Source organism: Spinacia oleracea, chromosome 1, assembly GCF_020520425.1.
Source record: "Spinacia oleracea cultivar Varoflay chromosome 1, BTI_SOV_V1, whole genome shotgun sequence".
NCBI classification, from domain to species: Eukaryota; Viridiplantae; Streptophyta; class Magnoliopsida; order Caryophyllales; family Amaranthaceae; genus Spinacia; species Spinacia oleracea.
The window spans coordinates 65,352,987-65,372,414 of NC_079487.1; the positions used below are offsets into that span (position 1 = coordinate 65,352,987).

The 19,428-nt window shown below is 38.5% G+C and overlaps 1 long non-coding RNA gene and 1 other non-coding gene across 3 annotated transcripts; one reads left to right on the top strand and one right to left on the bottom strand.

Annotated features, from left to right (window-relative positions):
- Positions 1 to 3,675: 3,675 nt before the first annotated feature.
- Positions 3,676 to 6,603, bottom strand: LOC130465915 (uncharacterized). Of its 2 annotated transcripts, none has more exons than XR_008925938.1 (4): positions 5,956 to 6,603; positions 5,739 to 5,850; positions 5,017 to 5,081; positions 3,676 to 3,998 (listed from the first exon to the last, which is right to left on the bottom strand). It is a non-coding gene; the product is annotated as an uncharacterized lncRNA (long non-coding RNA). The 2 variants fall into 2 exon arrangements; XR_008925937.1 differs by having other exon boundaries at positions 5,952 to 6,603.
- A 10,019-nt stretch (positions 6,604 to 16,622) lies between these two features.
- Positions 16,623 to 16,729, top strand: LOC130466554 (small nucleolar RNA R71). The gene has a single exon (XR_008926759.1). It is a non-coding gene; the product is annotated as a small nucleolar RNA R71 (small nucleolar RNA).
- The last annotated feature ends 2,699 nt before the right edge of the window (positions 16,730 to 19,428 follow it).

A 19,428-nucleotide genomic window follows, 5' to 3' on the forward strand; every position in this document is an offset into this window, starting at 1 on the left:
TACGGGGGATTACAATCTACCCCTCTTAAAAGAAGTTTCGTCCCGAAACTTGACAAGAAATTTCCCACACTTTCCCCAAAAGCTTTTAACTTATTCTTACTAGAGAAGTATTTGTGCCACCTAAGTGCACTATTTTGCCAACTCAAAGCTGTTTGTGTTACTCATGAACACCTTTTCTTATGCGGAGAATCTATTTGCTTTGCATCAACTTGTAAAGGTTGCTAAAAATAAGCATAAAATGCATAAAAATACCATAAAAATAGGTAAAAAGCGCGAATTTCTATCGCATTCTACCCCCTTAAAGAAAACGAGTTACGCCCTCGTAACTCACCTCAGGGAATAGCTAACCAAAATTCTCTTTCGACGAATTCTCTTTTCAAAATTCCCATTTCATTAAAACTACTAACTTTAGACTTTTCACAACAGATGACGAAACAAAAGAACAAGTCACCACGAATTAAATAATGCTTAACTTGCGCGGAGTTAATAGAAAAGTACCAGAATCTATATCGGAAGATCGTTCATCCTCATTCTGATTCATCATGTACAACTTTCCTGGAGCCTTATTCGGGTTGTTGTTATCATTTGCAGGCTTATTATAGTTCTCTTGATTGTTTTGTGCCCCTCCAGGCTTTGAATTTTGACCTCCAAACTGGTTAAACCTCACTTGGTTTCCAGCTTTATTACTATTTTGTTCCTTTCTGTGCTTAGTGAAGCACTCATACTCCCTATGTCCCCTTTTCTGACAATAGTTGCAGGTCACTAATTCTCCGTTGCAGTTCTTACCAGGGTGATTGCTACTGCACATCTTGCAATGATGCACTCTCTTAGATTGGTTCGAATTGTTGTGGTGCCCCTGATTGCTTCTTCCCTGAAAATTTCCATTTCCACTCTCATTCCTATTCACGTTTCTATTCTTCTTGAAATTCCCTCGGTTTTTCCCAGCATCAAACTCTTTTCTTTTCTCCCCAATAACATTTTTCTTGTCCCTTCTAGACTGCAAACCATGAATATGGGCGGTTCTCTCATACGCATTCTCTAAAGGTATAAAGGTTTCTCCACCTAATTCCAACTGGATCTCATCGGTCAACCCTTGCTCAAACATCTGAGCCTTTATCTCCTCTATGGCTACAACCTCAGGTGTAAACTTCGACAACGCTATAAATTTGCTATAATATTCAGCGATGGTCATACTCCCCATCCCAAGGTTTATGAATTCCTGCGCTTTTCGTTTTGTAATAAAAGGAGGATAAAACTTTTCCCTCAATGCAACAACAAATGAGTCCCAATTAAATCTCTCGGCAGTACTTAGCCTAGTTTCATTCTCTCTCCACCACAGATCGGCTTCATCTTTTAGGTAAAGGACAGCTTGACCTACTCTCATACTCATAGGGCAACTCACAGCCTCAAACTGTTTCTCAAACTCCCTAATCCAATTTTCTAAGAAGGTAAGGTCTGATTGTCCCTTGAAGTATGGTGGTTTAACCCTAGAAAGTCTTTCAAACATTTCCCCTGCAGATTTGGGGCGCTCAGTTCTTTCCTGAGTCAGCTTTTCCGCCAAAAGGCGAATAGCCACGGCTAGATCATTGTTGTTGGCCATTCTAGAACGTGACCTGCAATTAGAATACTCTACTTTAGGTTTGAAACATCACCTATACGTTATCCCATACAATTTAATACTTGAATTGACCATAAAGATCGCCTCAACCAACACTGTTCACATTAATACACATCATTTACGAAGGCACGACAATCGTTTACGAAGGTGCAACGATCGTCCACAAGATGCAATAATCATTGAAAAATAATCATCCTCTATAATTCACGAAAGACATTCACACACTGCACATAAGGCATAACATTTTGAATCATATTGGTCATGAGGGTCTAGATTGGCCCTCACTTCCTTTATGTACTCAAATCATTTAATATTATTGTGGCAATTAAATTGATCCACAATTCACACTGAGTATGCAACCAATAGAAAAATTAATCCATGACGTACTACCTAGAGGTTGGGGTATTATGGAATCCTCAAAATAGAATAAAGAACAATTCCTTGAAAACTTTAACTTTTATTGCTAACTCCATAGAGGTTTATTACATCCTTGAAAATAATAAAGAACATCTCAAACTTCAATAAACTTAAACCTTAAACAGTTGTAGCTTTGCTTGCTACTTATTCTTTAAAACATGAAAGAGCTAATTAACTATTTATGACTTCAAAATATTTGTGGCCTCTTGCCTATCCATCGCTCCTGAAAGCTTTAGGAGTGACTTTAGATCTCAAGATCATCGAACTCTTCTTCAGGGTCTTCATCGGGGTCTTCCTCAGGGTTTGCATCTTCTTCCATGTCTTCATCTTGATTAGGCTCACTTGCCATCTCCTGTTCACTTTCGAGCTCTTCATCTGAATCACTAGAAATCTCAATGGTTGGCTCATGGGTCGCTGGGTTAGGATTCCCTGCCTCAACATCTACATTCTCATTCTCCACAGCTACATCATTTTCCTCTAGGTCATTATTTACACTTACTCCCATAGGTTCTTCTGTAACTGCATCTCCAACATGACTCCCTACGATTTTACCGTCTCTAAACCCACTTTCTGCCGCCTCAATAATGGTGGTCAGAATTTCTGAATCATATTTCCATCTACCATCCCAAGTCCCATACTTAGTCAAGTTTGGAGTTCCATTATCAGAATGCATGTCTTTAAACTTTTCCTTGAGTTCTAGGTATGGAAATTTGTTAGGTAAGCAATTAATGATAGTGGCTGCTATGATATCCTTTCTCATTAAGATAGGTTGCCCTTGAACTTTAGCATAATATTCACATCCAAACACAATTTTCTTCACGTAAATATCAGGGATTTCTATATCAAGTTTCTCGAAGGATCCTATGTTGGTATACTTGGAAAGAAACATTTTATTCCTGAAATAAACAATTCCATGTCTCACTAACGATTTTCCAACCAAATCATAAACAAAGTTCAATAACGCAATAAGTTTGGTGGAATCAAACAATTCTTTATGCACATGTAAATGTAACACTTAAACAATTAGCACACGCACGTACATAACAATCAATTTCTAATGCTAGCGTTGACTAGCCACTAATGCACATATAATTCTATCTTATATGCCCTTCTTATACTACCCATCTCTCATAAGCTAAAGTATTGAAATAATTTAAATAACAAGGTAAGATGACGCTAATATAATAACATAAATAAAAATATAAAATAAATTAAGTAAAATAAATTAAGGAAATGCGTAGCGAATAAATTAGAAAATAAAGTTATTAATTCGAAAAGATTTATATTTTCTAATAACGAATTCTAACTCTTGAACAACTAAAAAAAATGTACTTTTTTTTTTTTTGTTTTTTTTGTTTTTTTTGAATAATAAATAATAAGAAAAATAGAAATGTCGAAAGTATCACTTTAACTTTAATAATAATTTGATTTCGAACTTAAATAAGAAATATTATATACTTTCAAACAGGATAAAAGGAAATCGGATCCCCAAAAAAAAGTACCAATTTTTTAACACTATAATCCGTAGAAGCTCGATTTTTAAGAAATTTATTTTAAATAACTAGATAGTTAGGCGCCTAAAATTTATTAAAATAAAACCTTAGCTCTGATACCACTTTGTAACACCCCAACAATTCCCATTTTCTAAAATAACCTCTTTTTAAATATAACTGTAGGGAATTATCAAAGTATTATCGCCCGTGTGAAAACGTTACGGCTTATTCAGAATTTTGCAGCGGAAAACATAAAACTAACTTTTAGGTTCATAAATAATCTATTACACATTAGGTCCAAAACAATTAACTGAATTAAGGAAATACGAATAGTACGACAAATTTCAAATCCAAGTTAACAAATTAAATCACTTAATTAAACGAATAGAACTACAAGCTCTCTAATACTGATCCCAATGATGCATCATCTTCAAACCTGTAGATGGGCAACGCTTATTGATCCTTAGAGACTGCTCACCAAAGATGGGTCATCACAGGATCAATAAGGCATAGCCATGATCAACACACACAAACAAAGCACGTAATCAGCAAAGCTGAGTACTACATACTAAAACAACAACAATCCTAGCATGATACTATCAAACCAACAACCCTAACATGATACTAATAAATATAAGGAAGGACAGACAAAACATAATAAATTGACGATTATACTTGACTAGACTAAGCTAGGCTTAATAACCATAATATTATTTTAGTTGAAATAGACAATGGACCGAGTTGACCATCCAGAAGTCTTCACTAAGGAAGACGAGGTACGGGCGCGACTCCGTAACCTCAGTGACCTGCGATATCGAGGAACGTTTAAATAAAAATAGGACACGGTGATCAATCCGGTCCCAGAAAAGGCCATGGGCTACCACCATGAACCCCAACTCCTGTTTGTCCGTCACTTCAGACGTGCACAGTCTAAAGCTATTGCTATTCAGTTTCACTTTACATGATTTACAAATTGAGATTCCGTTATGACTCAACCATTACATAAGACAGACAATTCACAATTGTTCACAACTGTTTTTATCTTGGAATTAAGTAAGTGATCATAAAAGCATCAATCAAGACTCATTCCAACTTAACCAACCTTTCCTTTAACCATGAGCAACCCTGTATATGGGCATAAAGTTTCAACTTACTAAACAAGGTCCTCCGCCCTTATAAAGTAGTGAAAAGATAGAAAGGGAATAACAACCAATTGATCCAACCCAATCATATAGAATAATCTAGTGTTCCCAACCAACATGTTTGTATCAAACATCCATACTAACATGTTACAGTTCTTATAGTGCAAAATAAGTTCAATAAGTTTGTCCAACAGTATTAAACATGCACATTCAATATAACCCAGTTCGTCCATAATATCAACATCACCAAGTTCAACAATAATATCAACATAACCAAGTTCAACAACAAGATTCAACATGGTTTCAACAATTAGCACACGTTCCAAGCACACAGGTATGTACGTACCTTGTGTAAACAAACTGATAGGCCACTTTAACACTTTCAAAAGTCGCCCACAAAGAATTCTCCGCCTAAAACAATCAAGAAACGTACCTAAATCAATTCCTAATCATTGGAAACCATAACAAAGCATTCTAAATGCATCCTAAACATATTTAGAACATTTCCCAATATCAAAACTTAAACCTTTGATTTCCTATCATCATAATTATTAAATTAGTGATTGAAATTCGTTGAAAACTCTTTGCAAACATCGTACTTTAAATTTTCAGAAACATAACTAATTTCAAACTATTCCAAAACATAATTAACATTCTTAAGATCATAAAAATAATAGCTTTAATAATGTATAATCATTCTATTATGATTTTAGAACATTAAAACCTTAAAAATCCATGCTTTAATAATTAAATTCCTTATTTCAATTCAACTATGTAATCTGAAAATTAAATTATCAATTAAGCATAATGTATAATCTGAAAATCTAACTTAATCATAAAAACTTATAATTTATATTCACGAAACATGAATTAAGTTAATAAAACTTCATTAAAACCCTAATTTAAACGTAATTAACAAATCTGAAAATAATTAAATTAATTTCGACAACATATAATCTAAAAATTAGTAATTAAATCATAAAAATCATAAATTTATTCAATCAAAACATAAATTAAATTGATAAAATATAATTAAAACATTTAATTACTTAGGTTTTAAGAAATAACCAAAAGAGAGAAGGAAAGAAGGCTGGCCGGAGGTGGTTCAGCGGCGCGGCGGCGCGGCGTCAATGGGGCGGTGGTGCGCGCGGCAATGGGGCGGTGGTGCGCGCGGTGGTGGCTGCCGCAACAACATAACACGAGTGAGGAGGATGAATAAACAACAAGGGAAAGGGGAACGAAAGGGAACAAAAGAAAACGAAAGGGAAGAGGAAGAGGTACCGACGGAGGACGGCTGGTGGCAGAGCCGCACACGGTGGTGCGTGGCTGGGCGTAGTGACGAATGCTGGTGGTCCTCGGTGGTGGTTGTGCGAAAAACGAAAGCCACAATTAAGGGGAGAGGAGGAGTGATAAACGGAAAGGGAGATCGAAGAAGAAACAGAGGGGAGAGGAGAGTTACCGACGGCGGCGTGCAGGTGGAAGGGTGGTCGCGGCGGCGGCTGTTGATGGTGGTTGACGCAGGCGGAGAGGGGGCTGCAAGGAGGAGAGGGAGGAGGTTGGTTTCACGTGAAGGAGGAGGAATAAGGAGGGTTTGGGATTTGAGTTTTACGTGAAGTAAAAACAAGGAGAGGGTTATGGGTTTACTTGGTAGTTTATTTAACTTGGGCTTTACTACTTGGGCTAGGATTAAGATTTAGTTTGTTGAATCCAAAATGGTTAGGATTGCTTCCTAATTTCAATCGAACGGAATTTCGTAATTCGAATTCGTTTTAACTTAAAATTCTAAAATCATTTTCAATTTCGTAAATCGTTGAAAATATTAAAATGTAATAAATAAATATACGTTAATTATATTATTTATTTCCAAAATTCGTAAATTCTATTCAAATACAATTAACTATATTTTAAAATTTATTAATAAAATTTATAAAATTACGGGGGATTACATTGGGCTTGGCCAGGCCCAATTACACTTTACAGCTTTAATTTCGAAAACATCTGTAGTTACTCCCAATGACAAAGTGAGGGAGTTTCTACGCATCTTTAGATCCTTCCAATGACAAAGTGAGGAAGTTTCTATACTATCGGTTGACAAATCCCAATGACACGTGAGGGATATGTCGACACTTCAAGTGATGACCCTTATGTCAAATGTTATCACTCGGGGGCTCGTGAGACCCTCGCAAAACAGGTCACATACACCATGGCTTGTGTGACGCACTCCGTCTAATACTTTGACCATCGTCTTACTCCAAGACTCAGTCAAAGTGGGGGCTAACTGTAGACACCTACTTTTGTCCCCATTCCCGCAAGGGAAAGGTTCGATGATGAAAGCATAAAAACTCCACTTGACAACGCATCTCCTATAAAATAAACGAATCTCGATTCCCCATTTCATTTTACCCAAAACCTGCTATTTATGGAAACCTGCTAAAAATAGTAACTGTCGTAAAAGGTAGCTTCTAAAAGTGGCAAATCATAAAAGATAGAAACCTGTTAGAATTAGGTGTTGCATTCCAACATAAATCCTAAATGAGATAGAAAACCGCGAGAATCCTATTCCTAATAGGATTCAGAAATAAGAGTTACGTATTAATTAAAATCCTAACGAACCTAGAGTTCGTAACGGGCCCAGACGCATTCCGTCACAAATTGATACGCGCTAAGAGACTCAAATTAATCTCAAACTCTACGGATTTTAGAATCCGAATCTGACTAAACAAAAACTGCCCAGACCCTATTTTCAACGCCTGGCTCTGGGCGCCGAAATCTTCGGTGCCCAGGCCTGGGCGCTGAAAATACCTGGGTACGTTTCTTTTCCTAATTCTTTGCGGATTAGAACTCTGCAATTCTATCCTTCCACGAACTCTTCCCTATAAATAGACCCCTAGTTTCGACGTGAAACAACACAACAACACATAATATATTCTGAGTATTGACTCTAAACCCCTTAGCCTAAGCCTCTCGCTGCGAAACTGTTCACGCGTTCTGTCGTAATCGATCCATAAATCGAACAGAATGTATCTTGTCCCATAATCGAGATTCGTTAAATAAAAAGGAGAAATAGCAAAGTCAAAGTGGTTAGTTTTCTGAGAACCGTGACGCACCTCTCAAGGGTGCGTCGTAATGTGTCCCTTTTCGATGATTTAACTGCTTTACTCGCCCTTTTTATGAACTGTTAAACTAACCTAATATGATTGTTCTATCACGTCTAACAAATATAATATTTTTGGGAAATCGGATTATCATGCTAGGTCCCTTAATGCTATTTAAATCAGATAATCACGATCGAATTAGTATTATATGTTGCATATTGCTAAAATCAATTCAGATTAGTTTAATAGTTAACGCATGTCCCTTCAATTATTTATGCTGAGCTAGTAAGGATATCCTGCCTCTGGAGTTATCGACGAGCGAATTACTCCTCTCGGTAGTTACAGTCCCCCGAACCCTCAATCTCTACCTTGCGGGTGTATATTGAGAGATCCCCACACCAGGGATCACAAGGGAACCTACGGCCGTCGTGGTCAAACATAATTGCACTCCCTTTATGTCACGATAACCGGGTTTTGTCAGTTTTTCTCATTGTTGTTAAAAACTGAATGACGACTCCTATATTACTAGTCAATTGGGTGTATACTCACAGGAAATCCAATTACACTTGATTGAATAAAAATAATCGTCACACCCACGAGGGACAAGGTCACGCATTAGCCTCGCGCTTTTTCGACCCCCTCACAGGCATCCTTCTCCTCATTGTCATAGAGTTGCAATGTACTTTATGCACATGTTGCATCTTGTCATTGCATACTTAATATCTTGTGAAATGTGTTCTAGTGCATTTGACAAGTTATTGCGATCTTTGAATTGTTATTTACTAGAATGGTCATGCTTGGGACCTTAAACAAGCCTTTTTCGGGAAGTAACCCGTGCTTTATTGCTTTCATTTTATTTATTTTTGTTCTTACTTATGTTTCTTTTCAATTTTTGTTTTAGGTACTTAAGTGGAATAAGCGCTCATTCTCGATTGCATAAGGGAAGCAAAGCACAAATTTGGATAAAGTTGATTTCAAATGGAGAAATTGGATCAATTGCGGGTATTTATACCCACCTACTATCTGGTAGTGTCCTTCCTCTCCCTTTTTCGTTAATCCATGGGTTGATTGGCATATGACTTTTTGGAGCATGAGGTTGGATGGTTGAAATGTCGATTTGGTTGCCTCCATTTCTCTTTCTCTAATGTGTTGTGATTTGCGGAAATTTGTATATTGGTTGAATGCGTGTTTTCTTTCCCCCCCCCCCCCCTCCCTTCCCTTGAGTCTTTGTCTCAAGCATTGAGGACAATGCTTAATTCTAGCTTGGGGGAGGTTTTCCTTCCTTCTTTTCTTTATTTCTCCTTTTTTTCAAAATTTTCAAAATCCAAAAACATTTTCTTTATCTATTTTTCTTTCAATTTTTATTAAACATTTGAAAAAAAAAATCAAAAAAGGTTTAGAAAATCCAAAAAAAAAGTTTCAAGTGATTGAATAAAAGCACGAAAAAATGATTTGCTCGTCCAAAGGAAGAATCTTGATGAATTTTAATGTGGATTCCCTTGCTTGTCATTTGGATAATTGAGTAGATGTATTTCCGTTGGATATTTGCATGTGTGAGTTAGGGCGATTAGGGATAGCTTAATCTTTGTTGCTTGAGTCTCAACTTGAAAAAGTTTTCGATAATTCTAAATGGTGAGTTTTGGTTTGAAAAGAGTTTGTTTTGTTCTCTTTTGGATGTTCTTTGCTACCTTAATTCCCTTTGGTGCACTTCATTCCGTCTAATAAGCTATGCTAAGAGTTAAAAGGATTGTAAAAAGAACAAAAAGATTGTGATTTATGTTTTGAGTCCAATAAGTGGTGCATTTGAGCCCACAAGGCGAAAGCCAAAGTGTCAAGTCCGAGTCAATAAGTGGCGCCAATGAGCCCACAAGGCATAATAAACCTATTAAAGTTTACAAAAAGAAAAAAAAAAGAGTCAATAAGTGGTAAATACCACAAGTCCTTGAAAAAGTGGGTTAGTTTAGATCATTGAGTGGGAGCTTGAAGATTTATTAAGTAAAGTTTTCCCTAGTGATGATGAATGTCATTGCGGCTCAAGAATCGAGACTCTAGACCCATTACTCAAGTTCCTTAATCTTACAATCCAAGATTCTTTTAGCAAAAGTCAAGTTTGGGGGAGTCAATGTGCATTTTGGGTGGTTGTGATCATATTTATCCATTTGAGAACAATTTTTGACTTTTTGATGCCTTAGTGAGCCTAATTGATGATTCGATGCTTTGATTGTGATTCTCTTGCACCTTAGATTAGTCTATCCCCTATATTCGTAACTTGTGGATGCATCTTGATGATGGTTATGCTTTGAAAGCTTGTTTGAATTGACCATGTTTGGTGAACCGTGCTTGATGAGATGACTTTGGGTGGATTGTCTTAATTGTGCTTAATAAGAGTTACGGGTTAATCTTGTTGGAAACCCTTGCGAGATCTCACTCGCCCTCTAGAGCGATTTAGGGGTTTAAAGAGCTTGTTGCATGTGCTTAAATGCAACCGTGATTCCTACGACAGTGAGTTAGTGTATATTCTCATCCTTGATTTTCTTTATTTTCGTTTTGTTTGAATAAATCTCATTCTCTCCCCGTTTTTCATTTTATTTTGCTTGAGGACAAGCAAAAGCTTAGCTTGGGGGAGTTTGATGAGTGACATTTATGTCACTCCTAGGGGTAGTTTTTAGGTATTTTTCTAGCTTATTTTATTTTATATTTGTCTAATTTTATCATTTTTAGCCTTTATTTATTTTATTTAATATTTTGTAGCTTAATTAGCTTACTTAGTGATTTTTCTTTGTTTTTAGGCCTTAATTTCGTAATTTGTTTGTTTTCCTTGTTTTTATAATTTCATATTTTAATTATTATAGTTTTCGTTATTAATTTTCTATTTTCTATTTATTTCCTTTTCTATTTCTCATTTAGTTATTAATATTATTATTATTATTTATTTTATTTTTCTCCTAGTTTCTATTTTTATTTTGTGTAGGTGCATATTGTTCGGGGATCGAATTACCGGTTTCAAAGGGCGGTCAAGGAAAGTCAATTGTTTAAAAGAACAATAAGCAACCAATGCACCTCTCCTCCCTATACTACACCACCCTCTCCTTAACCATCACCACACGTGCTGCAGCTATCAACTCACCAACACCATCCTCACACCACCTGCAGCCGACCAGCCTAACCTGCAACACCAATTCGCGCCACCATTCTACACCCCACGCAGCCTGACAGGCTAAATCGTACTCCTATCAAAGATAAGCCTAACGTTCACCAACTAAAAATATAGCAAGGGAAGCAGGGATCGTATCCACAGGGAAACAAGTGTTCTTTCTACTATTAAATTACTAATCTAGACTACTGGCAACAAGAGTTTGGATTGGGTTGTGTATTAAACTAAAGCAAATAATCAAATCGGAAAATAACAATATTAAAGGAATCTAGGGCAGCGGTTCACCATAAATGCAGACCGGGATTGGACAACGAACAATGACAATCAATTAACAATCATAACTAGGAAAACATGCATCTCCCGAATCTTATGAATTCCTTAGGATAGAACAACTAGCGGGCTCTCGTTATGTACTAGAAATAATTCCTATCTAATAGCCACAGACCAAAAACATCAGATTTATACCTCTCGGCGCATAATCCAAGGTTAATCAAACTCAAATCAAAATAGTCCGGCCGAACAGAATTGACGAGCAATAATAATAAGCTATAGAAATTATAATCAATCAATCAATAATCAAGTCCACATATAATCCCAATCATGCATTCATGGATCCCCTAAACCCTAGAAATTAAACTACTCACTCATGATAATAAATAACAAAGAAATTAGCATAATGGAAAACATGATTAAAGCAACAAAATAAATTAAGGTAGGAAATAATACCGAATTGAAGAACAAATAAAATAATAAAGCTTGGATCTTTACTTGAAATTAAAAACTAAGTATTTGAATAATTGGAGAGAAAACTAGAAATAAACTAAGTATTGAAAACTAGAATAGTAGATGTCACTAAAAATATGAGGGGCTAGTATTTATAGTTTGCCCAAAATAGAGCCCAAAATCGGAAATAAAAACTCGCGAAATACGCTAGAGGTTGGCGTCGCCCGATCGGGCGATGTGCTCGATAGTCGGCCCGATCGGGCGAAATTCCGCCCGATCGGGCGGTTGCGAAATGCCCAGAACAGCGCCCAGAATGACCGCCCGATCCGGATCGGGCGAAGCCCGCCCGATCGTGCGCGTGTTGAAACTGCACGATCCTCTATCTTCTAAACTTCATATCTCCTTCGTTATTCGTCGGAATCAGGCGAGATACCACTTGTTGGAAAACTATTGAAGTCTAGAATCCAACCCAATTGGATTACATCATTTGGAGTTGTAGAACTTGAGTTATGCTTAAAATAGTGGACTATAGTCATTTTTGTACTTCCTTCGTTATTCGCTTTGCTTCAAAACTCTTCAAACTTAATGTTTGTGCTCTCGAAAGTACATAATCTCTTGTATTGATTCAAATGAGTAGGAAATGCACAAAAATATGCTAATTCCTACAATGATGAACCTGAAACTACAAACACACTACAAGGAGCACATTAGTACTAAAAATCGCTTCGAAGAGCTCATTTGAGATAAAAAAAAGTACTAAGGGACGGGGGTAAAAACTCTATATAAAGCACACATATCAAACTCCCCCAAGCTAGATCCTTGCTTGTCCCTAAGCAAGAAAATCATCGATAAATACAAGACCAACTTCACCCCCACCATATTTCAAAATGAAAAACATAATTCAAAGCAAAATCTAACGAGCATGCATCAATGTCAACCAATCAAATCCACCCTACCACAAATCCTCCCTAACAATCGTTACGCAAAGCGAACCACAAGTGCACAATGGAATTCAAGACTAGTGCTCACACACTCATCACTCATTTATGTGGCGGATAAAAGATGTACCCGTTCGCTCTCCTCCCAACATATAAGTGAACAATGCCCTGCCAAACTCACAACACTCGTGTGTCTAGAAAAACATACACTCAACCTAGTAGTCGACTTGAAATATGTCATGCCATAACTTGCATTGATAAACAACTATTTTCACATAAGTACGACTCTATGCACAAAGGTCGGAAGGTCTTCAAAGCTTGTAATGTTAGGCTTAGGTAAGGGTGCGGTAAATTTGGGTATAATGTGAGCTTTAAAGCCTTGGCTTTGGGGAGCATAAATCCTAAAAACAACCGTGATCAATCAACATAATGACCATAATCTCCCACTCAACCCATGACAAAACAACAAATAGCCAACACCATACTTTCTTGCCTTTTTTCACAATTGTAACCAATCACTCATAAGGATATGAATTTGCAGAACTTGATTGAAACAACACTTTGAACTTTTTATGAGAGTAATAGATTTTTCTCTTTCTTTTCTTTTTCAATCTCTCTTTTTTTTTCTTTCTTTTTTAGCAACCTTCACATTTGTTTTGTTCTTTCATCTCTTTTCATTTTCAACTCATTTTCAACAACAAACATGATAAGACGAACTCCATTTTCAATACCCACTTTGTGCTCAAAATGTAGCACACTACAACTCCCTCACCTCACTACTATTAGCTCCCCCAAGCTAGGCTTGGGACTAGTAACCAATGGGGTTTTTCATGGGCTTGTAATATGGCTAGTCACCGAATAAAAGGGCACAAGCAACAACATGGGTAGAAAAGGAGGGGACAAATGTATCTAATTTCATCTGAAGGCTACTAAATAGAAAAATGCCTTCGTCCTCCACAATGTGCATGTATATGAGTCATAAAACACTACTAATAGTTGCAAATCAATACTCAAAATCAATGACACACCAGGAAGCTATCACACATCCTAACCAAATCAACTAGTTAAGCACCAAGTCCACAAATAGTTAGTCGGAGTTGACTCATGTTAAGGCATCAAAGCAATCGAATATCAAATCATGGCTAACACATCTACATTGCCAACATCAAATACCAAGAATCAAAACAATTTTCGTTCAAGGGGCACAAGGAAGCATGATATTGTATTCATCGGAACGTATTTTTGTATTTTTTTTTTCAAAGCAATAAACTACTCTAGAAAACATTAAACACGCCAAAATAAACACACAAAAATAAGTAAATGCAAAAATAAAAGGAAAAACATACCTAATATGTACAAGTGAGTGAAACACCCCCCCAAGCTAAATCAGACAATGTCCTCATTGGCTCAAGGGGTATCATGAGGAAAGTGAGCAACCCGTGGCTTATTTGTCGTTGATTCGCAAATCGCCCGATCGGACAGCAGATCGCCCGATCGGGCAGCAGATCGCTCGATCGGGAGAATTTCGAACTTTTCGTTGAATCTGTGCGCGCCCGGTCGGGCGCACCTCGCCCGATCCGGATCGGGCGAAATGCAATGCCTTGTTTTATTGACTTTTCTCAGCCCAGAATCCTTCCTTGACCTTTCTACGACGTCATCATCAACCGCCCGATCGGGCGGAATTTCGCCCGATCGGGCATTTCACTCGCCTTTTGTGTCGATCGGGCGCTCTTCGCCCGATCCGGGTCGGGCGAAATGCAAGCTGCTCCGTTTGGCTTTGATTCAACTTTTTCGAGCTTGGGGCCTTAGACCTGCATAACATTAAACACCAAAACCGTAAAATACACTCATCTCGCCTCTCCAATACCAAGGACTACACTGAATCACACACTTGATCAAAAATTATACTAAAACACACAAAACGAAAGCATAAAGTACACTACGGAAAGCAATAAATGGATAGTTAAGTACTCATCCCCTATTAGATTGGTGTAATGTCCCCATTACACAATCTCAGTTTATGCACAGACAACGAAAGGAAGGGGATGAGAGCCACGACAACTCATCGAATGGGGGCACCAAAGATGGTGCCATCTGGTGTCAAATCAATTGCCTTGGATGAGCTATGTGGCGCGGGGGGTGACAGACCACGACCCCTATCATGAATGCGATGCCCACCGTTCACCGAACTTTCGGCCTTTCGGGTCTCAGCATCATCAAATCGTGCTTCCCTTCGAACCCATGCCGAAGAGTTCATACTCCGATTACCTCCACCTGCAAAACAATTTGAAACATGCTCTTTTTCCGAAGGATTGTTGGAGTTAGTATGAGTCAATTTAGTATTAAAATAATCATTAGAAACATTGACTCCAAAACATGACTCCTCTACCATAGGGCTCTTAGCAACATGGGTTAAATTGAAAGTAACCTTGTCATCCCCCACATTTAAGGTCAGCTTGCCATTCTTGACATCTATGATTGCCCCCACAGTGTGTAGGAAAGGTCGACCTAAAATAATAGGGATCTGCCTGTCCTCTTCCATGTCCAACACAACAAAATCAACAGGGATAAAAAATTTACCTACTCTAACAGGCACATCTTCTAGAACACATAGGGGGTATCTTACAGATCGATCGGTCATTTGCAGAGTTATATTGGTAACTTTTAAATCACCCATGTTCAATTTAGTACAGACAGACAAGGGCATGACACTAACACTGGCACCTAAATCACATAAGGCTTTGTCAATAAAAAGGTTGCCAATATTACACGGGATAGAGAAACTCCCGGGGTCCTTCAACTTGGGTGGAGACTTATTTTGTAGTAAGGCACTACACTCTTCAGTAAATGCAATAGTCTCCACCTCACTAAATGCTCTCTTCCTAGTCAAGATGTCTTTCATGTATTTAGCATATGCAGGTATTTGAGTAATTAATTCAGTGAAAGGGACCGTTACCTGCAGATTCTTTACCACTTCTAAGAACTTACCAAACTGCTTGTCTAGCTTGTTCTTTAGCTGACGATGAGGGAAGGGAAGTTTGATAGGTGGAACTTGTATCTCAACTTTCTTCTCAACCCTTGTGTCAGCTTCCTTCTCTTTGACCACATTCTCACTTTCTCTTGGCACAGCACCACTTACAGATACTTCAACCCCTTCCTCTATAGTCATAGGTGGCCCATCATACTCATATCCACTCCGCAAAGTGACAGCATTTACAGACTCTCTGGTCACAGGCTGTGAAGGGAGTTGACCCTTGGGTCTCTCTGCGAGAGTAGTAGCCATTTGTGCCAACTGTTTATCCATGATCTTGTTATGAGCGGTGAGGGCATCGATTTTGGCATCCTTTTCGCTCAGAGACTTCTGCAATTCTAACATCATATTCCGCATCTCAACAAGCATGGGATCAGGCTGTGTGGGTTGAGGCTGTGGAGGAAAGCCAGGTGGTCCACTAGGCTGCGGGTTGTAGTTACTTCGCGGTTGGTAGGGCTGCTGTGGTGGTGGTTGGTAAGGTTGTTGTGGTGGTGGAGGGTGTTGAATCTGGTGGGGGTTCTGAACATTAGTACTCCTATATGATAATAGGGGGTTGTTTTTATACCCCTCATTGTATGAGTTGGAGTACGGATTGTTCTGCTTGTAGGCCTGGAATGCATTGCATTGTTCAATAGAGCTCCTACATTTCGGTGCATAATGACCTTGCATCCCACAACTATTACAGACATTGGCCAACTGAGCACTCATTGCGGCGACACTAGCTTGTTGGGTGGCTTGGGAAGATGCGTTTTCATATTATCCAGCTTGTGATGTAGGGCAGTTAGCTGAGCAGTAAGCTATTCAATAGAGTTCATCTCATGCTTAACACTACGATCGGCAAAACCTCTAGGATTCCCATATTGGGCACTATGGATGGCTATCTCCTCAATCACCTCTAAAGCTCTAGGAACCTCCAGTTGCATAAATCTCCCACTGGCAGCTGAATCCAAAAGACACCAAGACTCATTACCCAGACCATTATAGAACTGCTGAACCAGGAACTAGTCCTCCAAACCATGGTGTGGGCACTCTCTTTGCAAGTCCTTGAATCTTTCCCAAACCTCGAACAAACTCTCATCTTCTTGTTGAGAGATACCTAATACCTCTCCCCTTAGACGAGCTGTCTTCTCAGGTGGGAAATATTTAACATAGAATGCAAGGGCCAAAGAATTCCAATCGGTGATTTTCATAGTTGCGCGGTTGAGACTATTAATCCATAGCCTTGCCTTCCCACTCAATGAAAATGGAAAGAGTATCTCCATAGTCTGCTCCGGTGTTAAATTCTTTTGCTTAATGGTGGCACAATACTGAATGAAAGACTGAATATGGAGATTAGGATCTTCACCCTTTTCCCCACCGAATTGGTGTCTCTCGATCATGTTTATCAGTTGGGGTTCGATCTTGAAATTCTCGACCGCAATGGGAGGCATGATTGCCTTGGGGAGCATAGACAGACTTGGTTTAGAGTAGTCTGTAAGCCTTGGCACAAGTGGGGGTGGCGGTGGTGGTGCTTGGTCACCCATCTCTGAATCTGTATGGAATAGATTGCTAATCAGATAGTCGGATTCAGAGTCAGAATAGTCTCTCAACTGTATAACGAATCTACGCCGTCTATGAAAGGTCCGTTCAGGTTCAGGATCGAACGAAGTCAGATCGCTGGTATGGACAGTCATGGGCATAAACAAGCAAAAACTAGAAAATAGTCGTGAGATCCGGTCTCAAGGAACGGGAGTCCCTTGAGAAGTAACAAACAATAATCTAGAAAAACAATTAATAACAGAAAATAAAACCGTTGCCCCGGCAACGGCGCCAAAATTTGACAGGCTAAATCGTACTCCTATCAAAGATAAGCCTAACGTTCACCAACTAAAAATATAGCAAGGGAAGCAGGGATCGTATCCACAGGGAAACAAGTGTTCTTTCTACTATTAAATTACTAATCTAGACTACTAGTAACAAGAGTTTGAATTGGGTTGTGTATTAAACTAAAGCAAATAATCAAATCGGAAAATAACAATATTAAAGGAATCTAGGGCAGCGGTTCACCATAAATGCAGACCGGGATTGGACAACGAACAATGACAATCAATTAACAATCATAACTAGGAAAACATGCATCTCTCGAATCTTATGAATTCCTTAGGATAGAACAACTAGCGGGCTCTCGCTACGTACTAGAAATAATTCCTATCTAATAGGCACAGACCAAAAACATCAGATTTTTACCTCTCGGCGCATAATCCAAGGTTAATCAAACTCAAATCAAAATAGTCCGGCCGAACAGAATTGACGAGCAATAATAATAAGCTATAGAAATTATAATCAATCAATCAATAATCAAGTCCACATATAATCCCAATCATGCATTCATAGATCCCCTAAACCCTAGAAATTAAACTACTCACTCATGATAATAAATAACAAAGCAATTAGCATAATGGAAAACATGATTAAAGCAACAAAATAAATTAAGGTAGGAAATAATACCGAATTGAAGAACAAATAAAATAATAAAGCTTGGATCTTTACTTGAAATTAAAAACTAAGTATTTGAATAATTGGAGAGAAAACTAGAAATAAACTAAGTATTGAAAACTAGAATAGTAGATGTCACTAAAAATATGAGGGGCTAGTATTTATAGTTTGCCCAAAATAGAGCCCAAAATCGGAAATAAAAACTCGCGAAATACGCTGGAGGTTGGCGTCGCCCGATCGGGCGATGTGCTCGATAGTCGGCCAAGATCGGGCGGTTGCAAAATGCCCAGAACAGCGCCCCGAATGACCGCCCGATCCGGATCGGGCGAAGCCCGCCCGATCGGGCGCGTGTTGAAACTGCACGATCCTCTATCTTCAAAACGTCATATCTCTTTCGTTATTCGTCGGAATCAGGCAAGTGACCACTTGTTGGAAAGCTATTGAAGTCTAGAATCCAACCCAATTGGAAGTACATCATTTGGAGTTGTAGAACTTGATTTATTCTTAAAGTAGTGGACTATAGTCATTTTTGTACTTCCTTCGTTATTCGCTTTGCTTCAAAACTCTTCAAACTTAATGTTTGTGCTCTCGAAAGTACATAATCTCTTGTATTGATTCAAATGAGTAGGAAATGCACAAAAATATGCTAATTCCTACAATGATGAACCTGAAACTACAAACACACTACAAGGAGCACATTAGTACTAAAAATCGCTTCGAAGAGCTCATTTGAGATAAAAAAGTACTAAGGGACGGGGGTAAAAACTCTATATAAAGCACACATATCACAGCCCCGGTCTGCCTATTTTCCAACCACCACAGCTGACAGCACTGACAACACCCCTGCTCTCCTTCACCATTCTACACCAACGTGCAGCCACGCAAGGCAAACACCACCTCACCACCTTCGCACAATAGCACCGCAAACAACAAAATGCAGCAAACAACATCAATTGCAAGACCAAATTCAGAGAAAAATTGCAACAAAATACAGAGCAAAAATAGAGTATATTGGTTCGTTCGAAACCGTATCGAGTTCGACCGAACCGAAGATTTAGAGTTCCTGTAAGTATGAGGTTCGCTCAAACCATCGAGGAGTTCGTCCGAACAGCAATCAAGTTCGCCCGAACCTTTTTCAGGTTCGGCCGAACATTTCACCGCTCAAATTTGTACGGAATTAATGAAAGTCACGTGCTGGCTTGCCTTGGTGTTTGTTGGTGGCCTCGGTACACCGCCGTACTGTTCGAAACTGACGGTTGCGATTGATTGATGGGCGTGAAGCAATTGGGCCGTTTGATTGAGGGCTGGGATTATATGTTGATGATTGATGATGAACGGTTAT